The sequence below is a fragment of the Hyperolius riggenbachi genome, chromosome 7 (assembly GCF_040937935.1).
Source record: "Hyperolius riggenbachi isolate aHypRig1 chromosome 7, aHypRig1.pri, whole genome shotgun sequence".
Taxonomy (NCBI): Eukaryota; Metazoa; Chordata; class Amphibia; order Anura; family Hyperoliidae; genus Hyperolius; species Hyperolius riggenbachi.
In genome coordinates, this window is record NC_090652.1 from 36440745 (window position 1) to 36459687 (window position 18943).

The window sequence follows — 18943 nt, forward strand, 5'->3', positions numbered from 1 at the left end:
TCTGGTCTGGGGAAAGGTCGATACTGGATAGATTAATTACATTTAAAGTGGCTGGGGAATAAATCACTTTCCGTTTCTTTCGGCCTGCCCTCCTGGTCCGCTTCCACCCCTTTTCCTTGTGTCTCCCCCTGCTCTTCTTGGGGCGTTGGTAATAGGACGGTTGGCCTGGAGGAGTTTCCTGGATGGTCAGTCCGCGCTGGTCCCCCCCCCGTTTGGGGGTGCCAGAAAAGACGGACCGGACCCTCTCCTCTCTGTTGTCTGGTGAGTCAGAGGCTGAACCCATACTATCTACGGAGCTAAAACTGACCTTTTTGTGTCTGGGTCTGCGGAGAATGGATCTAGGTGATCTGTACAAAGTTTCCCACCTACCCCATTCATACACAACATTGTTTTTATAATCCCCAGAATCCCTGAGGAATTTGGTACGCTTGGTGTTCATGATTAGATTTTCTAATTTAGAGACATTCTCTTTCATTTTATTCATGAGCTCATCAAAATGTTCAAAAGAAGAGAACTTGTTCAGTTCTCTTCTAGTATCTGAAATTTGAACCTTGATGTCTGTCAGTTTCTGTTCCTCATACACTATAATCAGCTTCATGAGACGAATGGAGCAGTCAGTCAGCACCTGGTTCCATTCGATCACAAACTGGTTCGAATAGATGGTAGTGGGGATTTTTTTAATGCGTAGCCCCCTGGGAATCATCCCTTCAGCTACATAGTGTTTTAAAGTGGTAATATCCCACCATAACCGAGTTTCCTTGTCTAATAGACCCTCTAAACCTGAAAAAGAAGATTGCAGATTCATAGCAGGATCAATGTTATACACTCCTGGCTGCTTAGAAAACACAGACATGTATTTGTCAATCTTATCAGGGTACATCAAAAGTTCACCTAAAATGTCCAATGCAAAATCAGGCTCTGGTTCCGCTGGCTCTGAGCCAGCCAGATTGGCTGCCTATGCACCTGAAATAGGATCTAAAGTTGATCTATTAGCAACAAGATCTTTCCCAGAGGAAACAGAACTGTCTTTAAGCGTATCTATATTACGTATGTCAGGAGCTTGCAAATTGTCCTGTATAGAGGAATTCATGGTACTATTATTACTTTTACAATGTTCCTCATTGGCTGCGGTGAAGCCCCTAATAAGTTCCTGGACATGGGAAGATTTAGGGATAGCCCCCTTTTTTATCCAGTCCTGCAAATTTCCTTTAGTATACAAAGTAGGATAGGGATGGCTACTCACATCAGTCGAGGCCTGTCTGGATCCTTTTGTCAGGCATAACCTCAGGTTATCTGCTACAGACGATAGTGTGGCCCCAAATGTGTCCGCCCGTGCATGGGTACCTTCTGTCCATTTCCCCCGCTGAGTGTTAGCATCCTCTGATGATAGCAACGGTTGGTGGGGGACATCCGTCCGCTCCCACTGTTCGAATTCCGCTCGTGGAGCCTGCGGAGTAATGGAAAGGGCGGGTGCCGACTGTATGAGTTCCTGGCTGTGAGTGATGACGTCACTTCCATTAGGCCTGGACGGATCCACTGCTGGCGTGGTATCCTGTAGCGGCGGCCATTTTGTTGTAGCCCGTTTCCCCGTTGTAGCCGACTGTAAGCCTGTGCGCCCCACATCTTCACTCTCCACAGGGGGAGGCGCAACACGACTCCGCAGGGCACGGGCCTCCATTCCAGACCCCAAAACAAGTCCACAGTTCCAAGAAGGAGAAAACACACGCAGTCCCAGGTAGGTAGAGTATGGGAACTTCCTCCGCTGTCACCAGGCAACAGACCATGAGATGTATATGTCAGCCACGGATACAAGGAGGGATGGTAGGATAGAGTGAATGTCAATGCTGGCAACAACTGATGTGGAATATAAATATTTAAAAATGTCTAAGGATTACACCCATACTGTGGGAGCTGGTCTCAGCTGGCCATATAGGTATAGGAAAAGGAAGAGGAGACCGCTACACTCACATGTATGACCAAAGGGGAGCACGGAAATCAGTAGCCAAAATCCATATGAGACGAAGGAAGGAATCCCGCTGCACCAGTTGGTCGGGTGAAAAATAGAAAATCCTTTATTGATATTTCAATCCATCATCAGTATTGCAATAAAAGGCTCACGCGTATCGGAGCATAGAGTAGCTCCTTAATCATAGCATACTAACATGAGTGTGTTAACAGGTTATATAGTGCAGACGGCCACACCCCTAGAGGTGTGAGCCCTGTGCTTAAAGGTATACATAACATAGTATTAAAAGGTGATTAATGACACCATAATGCATATATAAGATCTTCATTTAAAAACAATAGATACAGCATGACATTACTTCTTAAAAACCTACCAAAATATCCACCCAATGTCTGAAATAAACTGCAATATCGCACATACACTGGATGATATTCATAGTTGTTAATCATAGAAAGTATTTAGATCCAAGCTGGAATTTAATCCTGTAGGGGATCGTGTCCCCAATTTCCAGATCCAGAAAGCCTCCCGTCTTAGGAGCCTCCCATAGATATCCCCTCCCCTCTGTGGGTGTGATATTCTTTCTATACCATGAAATCTAAAGCCTGCCATGTTGCCTGAATGGACATGGAAGAAGTGCTTAGAAACACTCGAAGCATGGGAAATATAAGCTGCATTCCTCTGACATCTCCCTGCACCATGATAGTGCTCAGAAATTCTCTGGCGGAGAGGGCGGGTGGTACACCCCACATATTGAACCGTGCACTCCACACAAGTAACCAGGTACACAACGTTACTAGTATGGCAATTAATATATTGTTTAATTTCATAACTAGTGTGCCTAGAAAGGGAAACAGCCTCCCGAGTCCGTTCATGAACATGACAGAATCTGCATGTATTGTAACCGCATCTATAAGAACCCAGGTATCTCAACCAAGTGGGTCTAGGTCTGTCAGCGCTCTGGAACAAACTAGGGGAAAGCCTTGAACCCAAGGTGGGAGCACGTCGTGAGGAGAAACCACAGCCCTCCGCCAGTATAGCTTGTAATTTGGGGTCTGAGTGGAGAACAGGCAAATATTTTTTAATAGTTTTAACAATCTGAGAATATTCTAGACTGTATGAGGTTACAAAATTGATACCCTTGTTAAATCGCCTGTTCTCCCTACCGAGTCGGGAAGACAAAAGGTCGGCCCTAGTCTTACACAGAACCCGATTTCTGGCCTGTAAGATAAGATTATCCCGATATCCCCGAACTTTAAGCCTGGATTGGACTAGATCTAGTTCCTGTTCGAGTCTATCTGGGTCTGAGCAGTTCCTCGCTGCTCTAATCATTTCTCCATATGGAATGGATCTTAAAGTATGTTTGGGATGGGATGGCAACTTGTTTTTTGGTATTCTAGATATATAGATGATCTGCTGCTAGTTTGGAGGGGGCCAGAGAGGGACATTCAGACATTTTTGACATACTGTAATAACAATGAACTAAATTTGTCCTTTACAATGTCCCACAATGCCACTGAAATTGATTTTCTGGATTTACATTTGACTGGTTGTGTCACGACAGGGAGGATACTGACTAGAACTTTTCGGAAGGAATGTGCGGGCAACTCTCTGCTTTTAGCTACAAGTTGCCATCCCAAACATACTTTAAGATCCATTCCATATGGAGAAATGATTAGAGCAGCGAGGAACTGCTCAGAGAATATTCTCAGATTGTTAAAACTATTAAAAAATATTTGCCTGTTCTCCACTCAGACCCCAAATTACAAGCTATACTGGCGGAGGGCTGTGGTTTCTCCTCACGACGTGCTCCCACCTTGGGTTCAAGGCTTTCCCCTAGTTTGTTCCAGAGCGCTGACAGACCTAGACCCACTTGGTTGAGATACCTGGGTTCTTATAGATGCGGTTACAATACATGCAGATTCTGTCATGTTCATGAACGGACTCGGGAGGCTGTTTCCCTTTCTAGGCACACTAGTTATGAAATTAAACAATATATTAATTGCCATACTAGTAACGTTGTGTACCTTGTGTGGAGTGCACGGTTCAATATGTGGGGTGTACCACCCGCCCTCTCCGCCAGAGAATTTCTGAGCACTATCATGGTGCAGGGAGATGTCAGAGGAATGCAGCTTATATTTCCCATGCTTCGAGTGTTTCTAAGCACTTCTTCCATGTCCATTCAGGCAACATGGCAGGCTTTAGATTTCATGGTATAGAAAGAATATCACACCCACAGAGGGGAGGGGATATCTATGGGAGGCTCCTAAGACGGGAGGCTTTCTGGATCTGGAAATTGGGGACACGATCCCCTACAGGATTAAATTCCAGCTTGGATCTAAATACTTTCTATGATTAACAACTATGAATATCATCCAGTGTATGTGCGATATTGCAGTTTATTTCAGACATTGGGTGGATATTTTGGTAGGTTTTTAAGAAGTAATGTCATGCTGTATCTATTGTTTTTAAATGAAGATCTTATATATGCATTATGGTGTCATTAATCACCTTTTAATACTATGTTATGTATACCTTTAAGCACAGGGCTCACACCTCTAGGGGTGTGGCCGACTGCACTATATAACCTGTTAACACACTCATGTTAGTATGCTATGATTAAGGAGCTACTCTATGCTCCGATACGCGTGAGCCTTTTATTGCAATACTGATGATGGATTGAAATATCAATAAAGGATTTTCTATTTTTCACCCGACCAACTGGTGCAGCGGGATTCCTTCCTTCGTCTCATATGGATTTTGGCTACTGATTTCCGTGCTCCCCTTTGGTCATACATGTGAGTGTAGCGGTCTCCTCTTCCTTTTCCTATACCTATATGGCCAGCTGAGACCAGCTCCCACAGTATGGGTGTAATCCTTAGACATTTTTAAATATTTATATTCCACATCAGTTGTTGCCAGCATTGACATTCACTCTATCCTACCATCCCTCCTTGTATCCGTGGCTGACATATACATCTCATGGTCTGTTGCCTGGTGACAGCGGAGGAAGTTCCCATACTCTACCTACCTGGGACTAGGGTTGCCACCTTTTGGGTAAAAAAATACCGGCTTGGGGGTGTGACCTGTGGGGTGTGGCCTAAAAGTGGGTGTGGTCTGTTACGCCCTTTTTTTCTCCAAGATTGCACAGGATGACTGCCAAAATTGAACAAGAACAGTAAGAAGAGGGCATGATTACAACAGATTATGGTTGATAATAGGCATAACATTAAAATATAGAGACCTATCCATGGTATCCCTTAGATGGGACTCCCAGCCGGTGAAGAGAAGTTAAAAGGTCCTATCTATTGTACAGCCAGCCATTATTGTTGCGTTCAGTGGAGCCAGCCAGCACAGAGACCGGGCACATGTGCAGCTCACAAAGGCAGCAAGAACTGTCAGCTGCCGACTCCTCCTCCTACCCCAGCCTGTGCGAGTGAATAACACAGCCAGGGGGCACGGCAACACTCGCTGGTGATTGGCTGGAATTGTTGCCAATCTTAGAAGAGGGGTGAAAGGCAGGGGCGTTGCTAGGATCCCAGAAGATCCGGGCACCAGGCAGGGAGAACCAGCGGAAAAAATGGGTGTGGTAATTCAGAGAGTGGGCGTGGCCAAATGTACATGAACTTAGCAGTGTGTAACCTAAAGATGAGGCTGGTTACACACTGAAAGCGTGCAGGAGAACGGCTCCTGCACGCGTTGCAGTGTGTCGTCGGGAAACTCCGGTGCGACGCTGAGTAGCGGCGGTAGTAGTTAATTAACCCGAAGGGGAAACGGCGAATCCCGACGATAAAACGCGCCGGGACGCGTCGTACCGCAACGTATCGAAACGCAGCGTCGGGTGTGAAAGGTAAAAGGAAAGTCTATGGACTTTCCTTTTACCTTGGTTAACGCAAAGTATAGACTTTGCGTTAAAACGCGGAAAAAGGGCTCTGGTGTGAAAGACCCCTGAAGGGCCTGCCCAGCAAAATGTTGGATGGAGCCCCTATCCTTTAATTAGATAGTTTACTATCAGTATAGGCGTAGAGTAAAGATGCATACACATTCAATTTTGATTGGTCAATCACTGACCAATTTTACCACCCCCATGTAGTATGAGAGCCAACAGACTTTATATACAGTACTATGAACAGAGCTGAGCTCTCATAATTCCTAGAAGTAGTAAAATTGGCTAATCAAAATTGTATGTGTGAATCAGGCTTTACAGCTAATGCTGTACATACAATACTGCTGGTTTACAATCAGTACATGCACAGAGTAACAGATTATACTGTACATACTGGAGGTAGCAGAGATCAGCACACACTGCAGCTAGTTTACTATCAGTACAGGCACAGAGTAACAGCTTATACTGTACATATTGGCGGTAGCAGAGATCAGCACACACTGCAGTCTGTTTACTATCAGTACAGGCACAGAGTAACAGCTTATACTGTACACACTGGAGGTAGCAGAGATCAGCACACACTGCAGCTAGTTTACAATCAGTACAGGCACAGAGTAACAGCTTATACTGTACATACTGGAGGTAGCAGAGATCAGCACACACTGAAGCTAGTTTACTCTCAGTACAGACACAGAGTAATAGCTTATACTGTACATACTGGAAGTAGCAGAGGTTAGAACACACTGCAGCTAGTTTACTATAAGTACATGCACAGAGTAACAGCTTATACTGTACATACTGGGAGTAGCAGAGATCAGCACACACTGCAGCTAGTTTACTATCAGTACATGCACAGAGTAACCGCTTACACTGTACATACTGGAGGGAGCAAAGATCAGGCAACACTTCAGTGAGTTTACTATCAGTACAGGCACAGAGTATAAGCTTTCGCAGGGGCTATATCACTTCTTTGGATGGGGCAAATCAAATTCAGAAAGGTAAACTTACCCGTCTTGATTACCTTAATTAATCAACTATTCTAGTGGCAGGTTGGTAGTGATTGATCGATTCACATGAGAGGCTTGTGGTGATCAGTAGATTCTAGTTAAAGGTAGATATTAATGAATATATTTTAGTGGAAAGCAGGTAGTGATTAGTGATGGCCCGAACCGTTCGCCTGGCGAACCTTTCTGGGCCTCTTACTACTTCCGGGTCGCAATGACCCGGAGTAGTACGCCTGCGCTGCCCGGCAGAGCGTGTCCTAGATCGCGCTCCTGTTGCCGGGCACTCTCTGCGCATGAGCGTGACGTCACTCATGACGTCACGCACATGCGCAGAAAGTGCCCGGCAACGGGAGCGCGATGTAGGATGCGCTCTGCCGGGCAGTGCAGGCGTACTACTCCGGGTCATTGCGACCCGGAAGTAGTAAGAGGCCCAGAATAGCAGAGCAGTTTGCCGGCGAACGGTTCGGAAACCGTTCGCTACATCTCTGATAGTGATAGGCAGGCAGCAGGAGACAAGTGACAGTAGTAATGCTGGATGCACACCATGCATGTCTGTCACCCACTACTTGTTAGCATCTTCTCATTCTCAATTTTTTGGCAGATTTACCTGCCAGATCAATTATTTCCAGCATGTCCGATCTGAGGATCGATTTTTTTTTTTTGAGACATTTTCTGATAGATTTCCATAGAAACTAAAAGAAATCGATCAGAAAATTGCTCAAAAAAATTGATTGATGCTCAGATCAGGCATGCTGTAAATAATCGATCTGGCAGGTAAATCTGCCAAAAAATTGTATGGTGTGGATCCAGCATGAGAAGATGCTAACAAGTAGTGGGTGACAGACATGCAGTAGGTTCTAGGGTGCAGTGGAAGCTAAGTAACAAGATGCAGTGGGAAAAAAAAGTCTAGGACTTATGGTACACTATAATACAGATTAAATTGTGGTCTCCTCTGAGGACAGTCAGTGACATGACTATGTACTCTGTAATGTGCTGCAGAAGATGTCAGTGCTATATAAATACATAATAATAATAATATGGTAGGACATTACACTATGGTAGGATTAGATTGTGAGCTCCTCTGTGGACAGTCAGCGACATGACTATGTACTCTGTAACATGCTGCAGAAGATGTCAGTGCTATATAAATACATAATAATAATATGGTAGGACATTAGACTATGGTAGGATTAGAGTGTGAGCTCCTCTGTGGACAGTCAGTGACTATGTTCTCTGTAATGTGCTGCAGAAGATGTCAGTGCTATATAAATACACAATAATAATAATAATATGGTAGGACATTAGACTATGACTATGGTAGGGTTAGATTGTGAGCTCCTCTGTGAACAATCAGCGACATGACTATGTACTCTATAAAGTGCTGCAGAAGATGTCAGGGCTATATAAATACATAATAATAATATGGTCGGACATTAGGCTATGACTATGGTAGGATTAGAGTGTGAGCTCCTCTGAGGACAGTCAGTGGCATGACGTGTACTCTGTAAAGTGCTGCAGAAGAGGTCAGTGCTATATAAATACATATAATAATGTTAGGACATTAGACTAGGACTATGGAAGTATTAGATTGTGAGCTCCTCTGAGGACAGACCCTGACATGACTATGTACTCTGTAATGTGCTGCAGAAGATGCCAGTGCTGTATAAATACATAATAATAATAATAATAATAATAATAATATGGTAGTGCATTAGACTATGACTATGGTAGAATTAAAGTGTGAGCTCCTCTGAGGACAGTCAGTGACATGACTAAATACTCTGTAATGTGCTGCAGGAGATGTCAGTGCTATATAAATACATAATAATAATAATAATAATATGGTAGGACATTAGACTATGACTATGGTAGGATTAGAGTGTGAGCTCCTCTGAGGACAGTCAGTGACATGACTATGTACTCTGTACAGTGCTGCAGGAGATGTCAGTGCTTTATAAATACATAATAATAATATGGTAGGACATTAGACTATGACTAAGGTAGGATTAGAGTGTGAGCTCCTCTGGAGACAGTCAATGACATGACTATATACTCTATAAAGTGCTGCCGACAATGTCACATGAATGGGCACACAGAGAGATGGACAGAGGACGGGCGACAGAGAGAGGCGCACACACAGAGGAAGGGGCACAGAGAGATACACACGCAGAGGATGTGGCACAGACACACACAGGACGCGGCACAAACAGAGAGACACAAAAACACTACCCCAATTTAAAACACGAACATACACCACTCAAAAACACACGCACGAACGCACACAGACACACAGATCTCTGTCTTCACCCTTTTCTGCCCACACCACACACCTACACACACACTCACACTGTACACACACACACTGTACACACTGTACACACACACTGTACACACTGTACACACAGACACATACACACCTTTTCTGCCCACACCACACACAACATTCAGGAGGGAGAGGAGGGGAGGAGGGGGAGAGACACAAAAAGTAAACAAGCCAGACAGCGTATACGACCTGCTCCTCCTCCCGGACATGCATTCTTCATCACGCTGCTGCTGGCTCTGGCTTTCCTCTCCCCTTCCTCAGTTTGCTGTTCTGCTCCATCGCTCCTGTTCAGTGCGATGAAGTGCCAGGTCCCGCAGCCCTCTCCTTGAATTCTTGGCGGCAGCTTCTGCTCCCCATCAGCCCCAGCAAGAACACGCTCAATTCAAAACTTGCTGGGAGGCGGAGCTTCAGCGTGGCCGAATCTTCACAGCCAGGTGACAGGGAGAAGGGGCAGAGCAGCCTGGTACAGCCACTGCGCAGTAAGGAGCCTCCCAAGACAGGAGTCAGTTTAGCCTTTTACCGGCAAATGACTTGCCGGTAAAAAAAAAAATCCGGTGCCGGCTTTGTAGCAAAATTAACGGCTGGGCCGGCCAGATACCGGCTGGGTGGCAACCCTACCTGGGACTGCGTGTGTTTTCTCCTTCTTGGAACTGTGGACTTGTTTTGGGGTCTGGAATGGAGGCCCGTGCCCTGCGGAGTCGTGTTGCGCCTCCCCCTGTGGAGAGTGAAGATGTGGGGCGCACAGGCTTACAGTCGGCTACAACGGGGAAACGGGCTACAACAAAATGGCCGCCGCTACAGGATACCACGCCAGCAGTGGATCCGTCCAGGCCTAATGGAAGTGACGTCATCACTCACAGCCAGGAACTCATACAGTCGGCACCCGCCCTTTCCATTACTCCGCAGGCTCCACGAGCGGAATTCGAACAGTGGGAGCAGACGGATGTCCCCCACCAACCGTTGCTATCATCAGAGGATGCTAACACTCAGCGGGGGAAATGGACAGAAGGTACCCATGCACGGGCGGACACATTTGGGGCCACACTATCGTCTGTAGCAGATAACCTGAGGTTATGCCTGACAAAAGGATCCAGACAGGCCTCGACTGATGTGAGTAGCCATCCCTATCCTACTTTGTATACTAAAGGAAATTTGCAGATAAAAAAGGGGGCTATCCCTAAATCTTCCCATGTCCAGGAACTTATTAGGGGCTTCACCGCAGCCAATGAGGAACATTGTAAAAGTAATAATAGTACTATGAATTCCTCTATACAGGACAATTTGCAAGCTCCTGACATACGTAATATAGATACGCTTAAAGAGGAGCTGTTAGGTATAGGGTCTCAGAGAAAATAAACACATATATCAGTAGCTAAAGATTGGCTGTACTTACATTACATATGCATTTCACTGTCCACGTTTGGATTTCACAGAATTTGTATATAGTATATGCAGAGATAGATGCTCCTGACAGCTCATGGCAGGCTCCATGTTTGTGAAGCCAAATGTGTCGTCATGTCCTGCCTGCTTCTGATCACAGATAAGCTCGTTCTTGAACAACACGGTGTGCAGTGAATATTAATGAGCCATGTGGCTAGGAACAATAGCTGACTCCTGCAGTGTAGTCTGCCCGAGATTTATCAGTGCTTCGCGCTGGACTGATTAGAAGCTCCTGTACCATCTCATTAGCAGCCGAGGGGAGGGCCCCAGAATGCTTTGCAGTTTAGCTGCGGCTTGCGTCTTTATGGGTCTATAACAGACTTTAAGATAAGCACACATCAAAGGTAACTGAAATGTTTATCTTCACTAATGGCTTTTGAGCTTCCTTCTAAACTGTTTAACACAGGAGAATAGAGGTTTAAATTAGCTTCTGCAGCCTGACAGTTACTCTTTAAAGACAGTTCTGTTTCCTCTGGGAAAGATCTTGTTGCTAATAGATCAACTTTAGATCCTATTTCAGGTGCACAGGCAGCCAATCTGGCTGGCTCAGAGCCAGCGGAACCAGAGCCTGATTTTGCATTGGACATTTTAGGTGAACTTTTGATGTACCCTGATAAGATTGACAAATACATGTCTGTGTTTTCTAAGCAGCCAGGAGTGTATAACATGATCCTGCTATGAATCTGCAATCTTCTTTTTCAGGTTTAGAGGGTCTATTAGACAAGGAAACTCGGTTATGGTGGGATATTACCACTTTAAAACACTATGTAGCTGAAGGGATGATTCCCAGGGGGCTACGCATTAAAAAAATCCCCACTACCATCTATTCGAACCAGTTTGTGATCGAATGGAACCAGGTGCTGACTGACTGCTCCATTCGTCTCATGAAGCTGATTATAGTGTATGAGGAACAGAAACTGACAGACATCAAGGTTCAAATTTCAGATACTAGAAGAGAACTGAACAAGTTCTCTTCTTTTGAACATTTTGATGAGCTCATGAATAAAATGAAAGAGAATGTCTCTAAATTAGAAAATCTAATCATGAACACCAAGCGTACCAAATTCCTCAGGGATTCTGGGGATTATAAAAACAATGTTGTGTATGAATGGGGTAGGTGGGAAACTTTGTACAGATCACCTAGATCCATTCTCTGCAGACCCAGACACAAAAAGGTCAGTTTTAGCTCCGTAGATAGTATGGGTTCAGCCTCTGACTCACCAGACAACAGAGAGGAGAGGGTCCGGTCCGTCTTTTCTGGCACCCCCAAACGGGGGGGGGACCAGCGCGGACTGACCATCCAGGAAACTCCTCCAGGCCAACCGTCCTATTACCAACGCCCCAAGAAGAGCAGGGGGAGACACAAGGAAAAGGGGTGGAAGCGGACCAGGAGGGCAGGCCGAAAGAAACGGAAAGTGATTTATTCCCCAGCCACTTTAAATGTAATTAATCTATCCAGTATCGACCTTTCCCCAGACCAGATCTCTCTCCTTTCTAGGGGTTTATCTTATGCACCTACACATCATTTTGACATCTTTAATACCATGTTGGATGTGAACAAGTTTGTTCGCAACCTGATGGTCAAGAAGCACTTCTTGGAGGGTGATGGCCTGGGTGGGGTGGAGGACGGGTTGGGGGTGTCCCCGGGGCCCCATCGCCTTCCCGCCCCGGAGGCTGGGCAGATCCCTCCATTCCAGGAGGCTTCTCTCATCCTCATGTTGGACCAGTTGTCCAGCATGGGTGATGGCCCAGCCTCCGGGGCGGCTCCGGGCCCCGTGGCCACCTCCAATTCCCGCTTCTACCCCATCCAGGCCAGAACTCCTATCGTAGATGTTTTCCAGGATTTGGTTGAAAAGGATCTCATGCGAATTAAAAGGGCCAATAAGGCGGCTTCCGATCTGTCACGGCAGGAACAGGCAGCACTACAGTCCCTCCAGAATAACAAAGCGATAGTTATTCGCAATGCAGACAAAGGGGGGGCTGTGGTGGTCCTAGATTCATCTGCCTATCGGAGTGAGGCGCTACGACAATTGGAAGATACAGCCACCTATGAGGTATTACCCAGTGACCCCACGCAATGTTTTAAAGCTGAACTTCAGCAGTTACTTGATTTGGGGGTCTCGCTGGGTATTTTCAGCCAGAAAGAGCGGGAGTATCTTTTGGTGGAGGCACCCATTGTACCTATTTTCCATCACTTACCTAAAGTCCACAAGCCGGATGTTCCTCCCAGGGGCCGTCCCATTGTGGCGGGGATTGGCTCTCTCGGGGAACGCCTGGGACAGTGGGTGGATGGGTGTCTCCAACCTCTAGTGCGCCGCTTACCTGGATTTCTACGTGACACAACCCATTTGCTATCCAGTCTAGAATCCCTCCATTGGGACCAATCCTTTGTTTGGATCACAATGGATGTGGCCTCGTTGTACTCTTCGATTCCTCACAAATTAGCTCTTAGAGCACTGGATTTTCACATTAGGAAATATGGATCTTTTATGCCTTCTGTCTGTGACTTCCTCCTCCTGGCGGTGGATCATCTGCTTAGTAGGAATTATTTTATGTTTGACGGGGTGTACTATCTCCAAAGATGCGGAGCTTCTATGGGAGCCAAATTCTCCCCATCCCTGGCTAATTTGTACATGGGATGGTGGGAGGAGCTCCGCATCTTTGGAGAGTGCAACCCCTTTTCGGAATCTGTTTTTTGGTATTCTAGATATATAGATGATCTGCTGCTAGTTTGGAGGGGGCCAGAGAGGGACATTCAGACATTTTTGACATACTGTAATAACAATGAACTAAATTTGTCCTTTACAATGTCCCACAATGCCACTGAAATTGATTTTCTGGATTTACATTTGACTGGTTGTGTCACGACAGGGAGGATACTGACTAGAACTTTTCGGAAGGAATGTGCAGGCAACTCTCTGCTTTTAGCTACAAGTTGCCATCCCAAACATACTTTAAGATCCATTCCATATGGAGAAATGATTAGAGCAGCGAGGAACTGCTCAGACCCAGATAGACTCGAACAGGAACTAGATCTGGTCCAATCCAGGCTTAAAGTTCGGGGATATCGGGATAATCTTATCTTACAGGCCAGAAATCGGGTTCTGTGTAAGACTAGGGCCGACCTTTTGTCTTCCCGACTCGGTAGGGAGAACAGGCGATTTAACAAGGGTATCAATTTTGTAACCTCATACAGTCTAGAATATTCTCAGATTGTTAAAACTATTAAAAAATATTTGCCTGTTCTCCACTCAGACCCCAAATTACAAGCTATACTGGCGGAGGGCTGTGGTTTCTCCTCACGACGTGCTCCCACCTTGGGTTCAAGGCTTTCCCCTAGTTTGTTCCAGAGCGCTGACAGACCTAGACCCACTTGGTTGAGATACCTGGGTTCTTATAGATGCGGTTACAATACATGCAGATTCTGTCATGTTCATGAACGGACTCGGGAGGCTGTTTCCCTTTCTAGGCACACTAGTTATGAAATTAAACAATATATTAATTGCCATACTAGTAACGTTGTGTACCTGGTTACTTGTGTGGAGTGCACGGTTCAATATGTGGGGTGTACCACCCGCCCTCTCCGCCAGAGAATTTCTGAGCACTATCATGGTGCAGGGAGATGTCAGAGGAATGCAGCTTATATTTCCCATGCTTCGAGTGTTTCTAAGCACTTCTTCCATGTCCATTCAGGCAACATGGCAGGCTTTAGATTTCATGGTATAGAAAAAATATCACACCCACAGAGGGGAGGGGATATCTATGGGAGGCTCCTAAGACGGGAGGCTTTCTGGATCTGGAAATTGGGGACACGATCCCCTACAGGATTAAATTCCAGATTGGATCTAAATACTTTCTATGATTAACAACTATGAATATCATCCAGTGTATGTGCGATATTGCAGTTTATTTCAGACATTGGGTGGATATTTTGGTAGGTTTTTAAGAAGTAATGTCATGCTGTATCTATTGTTTTTAAATGAAGATCTTATATATGCATTATGGTGTCATTAATCACCTTTTAATACTATGTTATGTATACCTTTAAGCACAGGGCTCACACCTCTAGGGGTGTGGCCGACTGCACTATATAACCTGTTAACACACTCATGTTAGTATGCTATGATTAAGGAGCTACTCTATGCTCCGATACGCGTGAGCCTTTTATTGCAATACTGATGATGGATTGAAATATCAATAAAGGATTTTCTATTTTTCACCCGACCAACTGGTGCAGCGGGATTCCTTCCTTCGTCTCATATGGATTTTGGCTACTGATTTCCGTGCTCCCCTTTGGTCATACATGTGAGTGTAGCGGTCTCCTCTTCCTTTTCCTATACCTATATGGCCAGCTGAGACCAGCTCCCACAGTATGGGTGTAATCCTTAGACATTTTTAAATATTTATATTCCACATCAGTTGTTGCCAGCATTGACATTCACTCTATCCTACCATCCCTCCTTGTATCCGTGGCTGACATATACATCTCATGGTCTGTTGCCTGGTGACAGCGGAGGAAGTTCCCATACTCTACCTACCTGGGACTGCGTGTGTTTTCTCCTTCTTGGAACTGTGGACTTGTTTTGGGGTCTGGAATGGAGGCCCGTGCCCTGCGGAGTCGTGTTGCGCCTCCCCCTGTGGAGAGTGAAGATGTGGGGCGCACAGGCTTACAGTCGGCTACAACGGGGAAACGGGCTACAACAAAATGGCCGCCGCTACAGGATACCACGCCAGCAGTGGATCCGTCCAGGCCTAATGGAAGTGACGTCATCACTCACAGCCAGGAACTCATACAGTCGGCACCCGCCCTTTCCATTACTCCGCAGGCTCCACGAGCGGAATTCGAACAGTGGGAGCGGACGGATGTCCCCCACCAACCGTTGCTATCATCAGAGGATGCTAACACTCAGCGGGGGAAATGGACAGAAGGTACCCATGCACGGGCGGACACATTTGGGGCCACACTATCGTCTGTAGCAGATAACCTGAGGTTATGCCTGACAAAAGGATCCAGACAGGCCTCGACTGATGTGAGTAGCCATCCCTATCCTACTTTGTATACTAAAGGAAATTTGCAGATAAAAAAGGGGGCTATCCCTAAATCTTCCCATGTCCTGGAACTTATTAGGGGCTTCACCGCAGCCAATGAGGAACATTGTAAAAGTAATAATAGTACTATGAATTCCTCTATACAGGACAATTTGCAAGCTCCTGACATACGTAATATAGATACGCTTAAAGAGGAGCTGTTAGGTATAGGGTCTCAGAGAAAATAAACACATATATCAGTAGCTAAAGATTGGCTGTACTTACATTACATATGCATTTCACTGTCCACGTTTGGATTTCACAGAATTTGTATATAGTATATGCAGAGATAGATGCTCCTGACAGCTCATGGCAGGCTCCATGTTTGTGAAGCCAAATGTGTCGTCATGTCCTGCCTGCTTCTGATCACAGATAAGCTCGTTCTTGAACAACACGGTGTGCAGTGAATATTAATGAGCCATGTGGCTAGGAACAATAGCTGACTCCTGCAGTGTAGTCTGCCCGAGATTTATCAGTGCTTCGCGCTGGACTGATTAGAAGCTCCTGTACCATCTCATTAGCAGCCGAGGGGAGGGCCCCAGAATGCTTTGCAGTTTAGCTGCGGCTTGCGTCTTTATGGGTCTATAACAGACTTTAAGATAAGCACACATCAAAGGTAACTGAAATGTTTATCTTCACTAATGGCTTTTGAGCTTCCTTCTAAACTGTTTAACACAGGAGAATAGAGGTTTAAATTAGCTTCTGCAGCCTGACAGTTACTCTTTAAAGACAGTTCTGTTTCCTCTGGGAAAGATCTTGTTGCTAATAGATCAACTTTAGATCCTATTTCAGGTGCACAGGCAGCCAATCTGGCTGGCTCAGAGCCAGCGGAACCAGAGCCTGATTTTGCATTGGACATTTTAGGTGAACTTTTGATGTACCCTGATAAGATTGACAAATACATGTCTGTGTTTTCTAAGCAGCCAGGAGTGTATAACATGATCCTGCTATGAATCTGCAATCTTCTTTTTCAGGTTTAGAGGGTCTATTAGACAAGGAAACTCGGTTATGGTGGGATATTACCACTTTAAAACACTATGTAGCTGAAGGGATGATTCCCAGGGGGCTACGCATTAAAAAAATCCCCACTACCATCTATTCGAACCAGTTTGTGATCGAATGGAACCAGGTGCTGACTGACTGCTCCATTCGTCTCATGAAGCTGATTATAGTGTATGAGGAACAGAAACTGACAGACATCAAGGTTCAAATTTCAGATACTAGAAGAGAACTGAACAAGTTCTCTTCTTTTGAACATTTTGATGAGCTCATGAATAAAATGAAAGAGAATGTCTCTAAATTAGAAAATCTAATCATGAACACCAAGCGTACCAAATTCCTCAGGGATTCTGGGGATTATAAAAACAATGTTGTGTATGAATGGGGTAGGTGGGAAACTTTGTACAGATCACCTAGATCCATTCTCTGCAGACCCAGACACAAAAAGGTCAGTTTTAGCTCCGTAGATAGTATGGGTTCAGCCTCTGACTCACCAGACAACAGAGAGGAGAGGGTCCGGTCCGTCTTTTCTGGCACCCCCAAACGGGGGGGGGACCAGCGCGGACTGACCATCCAGGAAACTCCTCCAGGCCAACCATCCTATTACCAACGCCCCAAGAAGAGCAGGGGGAGACACAAGGAAAAGGGGTGGAAGCGGACCAGGAGGGCAGGCCGAAAGAAACGGAAAGTGATTTATTCCCCAGCCACTTTAAATGTAATTAATCTATCCAGTATCGACCTTTCCCCAGACCAGATCTCTCTCCTTTCTAGGGGTTTATCTTATGCACCTACACATCATTTTGACATCTTTAATACCATGTTGGATGTGAACAAGTTTGTTCGCAACCTGATGGTCAAGAAGCACTTCTTGGAGGGTGATGGCCTGGGTGGGGTGGAGGACGGGTTGGGGGTGTCCCCGGGGCCCCATCGCCTTCCCGCCCCGGAGGCTGGGCAGATCCCTCCATTCCAGGAGGCTTCTCTCATCCTCATGTTGGACCAGTTGTCCAGCATGGGTGATGGCCCAGCCTCCGGGGCGGCTCCGGGCCCCGTGGCCACCTCCAATTCCCGCTTCTACCCCATCCAGGCCAGAACTCCTATCGTAGATGTTTTCCAGGATTTGGTTGAAAAGGATCTCATGCGAATTAAAAGGGCCAATAAGGCGGCTTCCGATCTGTCACGGCAGGAACAGGCAGCACTACAGTCCCTCCAGAATAACAAAGCGATAGTTATTCGCAATGCAGACAAAGGGGGGGCTGTGGTGGTCCTAGATTCATCTGCCTATCGGAGTGAGGCGCTACGACAATTGGAAGATACAGCCACCTATGAGGTATTACCCAGTGACCCCACGCAATGTTTTAAAGCTGAACTTCAGCAGTTACTTGATTTGGGGGTCTCGCTGGGTATTTTCAGCCAGAAAGAGCGGGAGTATCTTTTGGTGGAGGCACCCATTGTACCTATTTTCCATCACTTACCTAAAGTCCACAAGCCGGATGTTCCTCCCAGGGGCCGTCCCATTGTGGCGGGGATTGGCTCTCTCGGGGAACGCCTGGGACAGTGGGTGGATGGGTGTCTCCAACCTCTAGTGCGCCGCTTACCTGGATTTCTACGTGACACAACCCATTTGCTATCCAGTCTAGAATCCCTCCATTGGGACCAATCCTTTGTTTGGATCACAATGGATGTGGCCTCGTTGTACTCTTCGATTCCTCACAAATTAGCTCTTAGAGCACTGGATTTTCACATTAGGAAATATGGATCTTTTATGCCTTCTGTCTGTGACTTCCTCCTCCTGGCGGTGGATCATCTGCTTAGTAGGAATTATTTTATGTTTGACGGGGTGTACTATCTCCAAAGATGCGGAGCTTCTATGGGAGCCAAATTCTCCCCATCCCTGGCTAATTTGTACATGGGATGGTGGGAGGAGCTCCGCATCTTTGGAGAGTGCAACCCCTTTTCGGAATCTGTTTTTTGGTATTCTAGATATATAGATGATCTGCTGCTAGTTTGGAGGGGGCCAGAGAGGGACATTCAGACATTTTTGACATACTGTAATAACAATGAACTAAATTTGTCCTTTACAATGTCCCACAATGCCACTGAAATTGATTTTCTGGATTTACATTTGACTGGTTGTGTCACGACAGGGAGGATACTGACTAGAACTTTTCGGAAGGAATGTGCAGGCAACTCTCTGCTTTTAGCTACAAGTTGCCATCCCAAACATACTTTAAGATCCATTC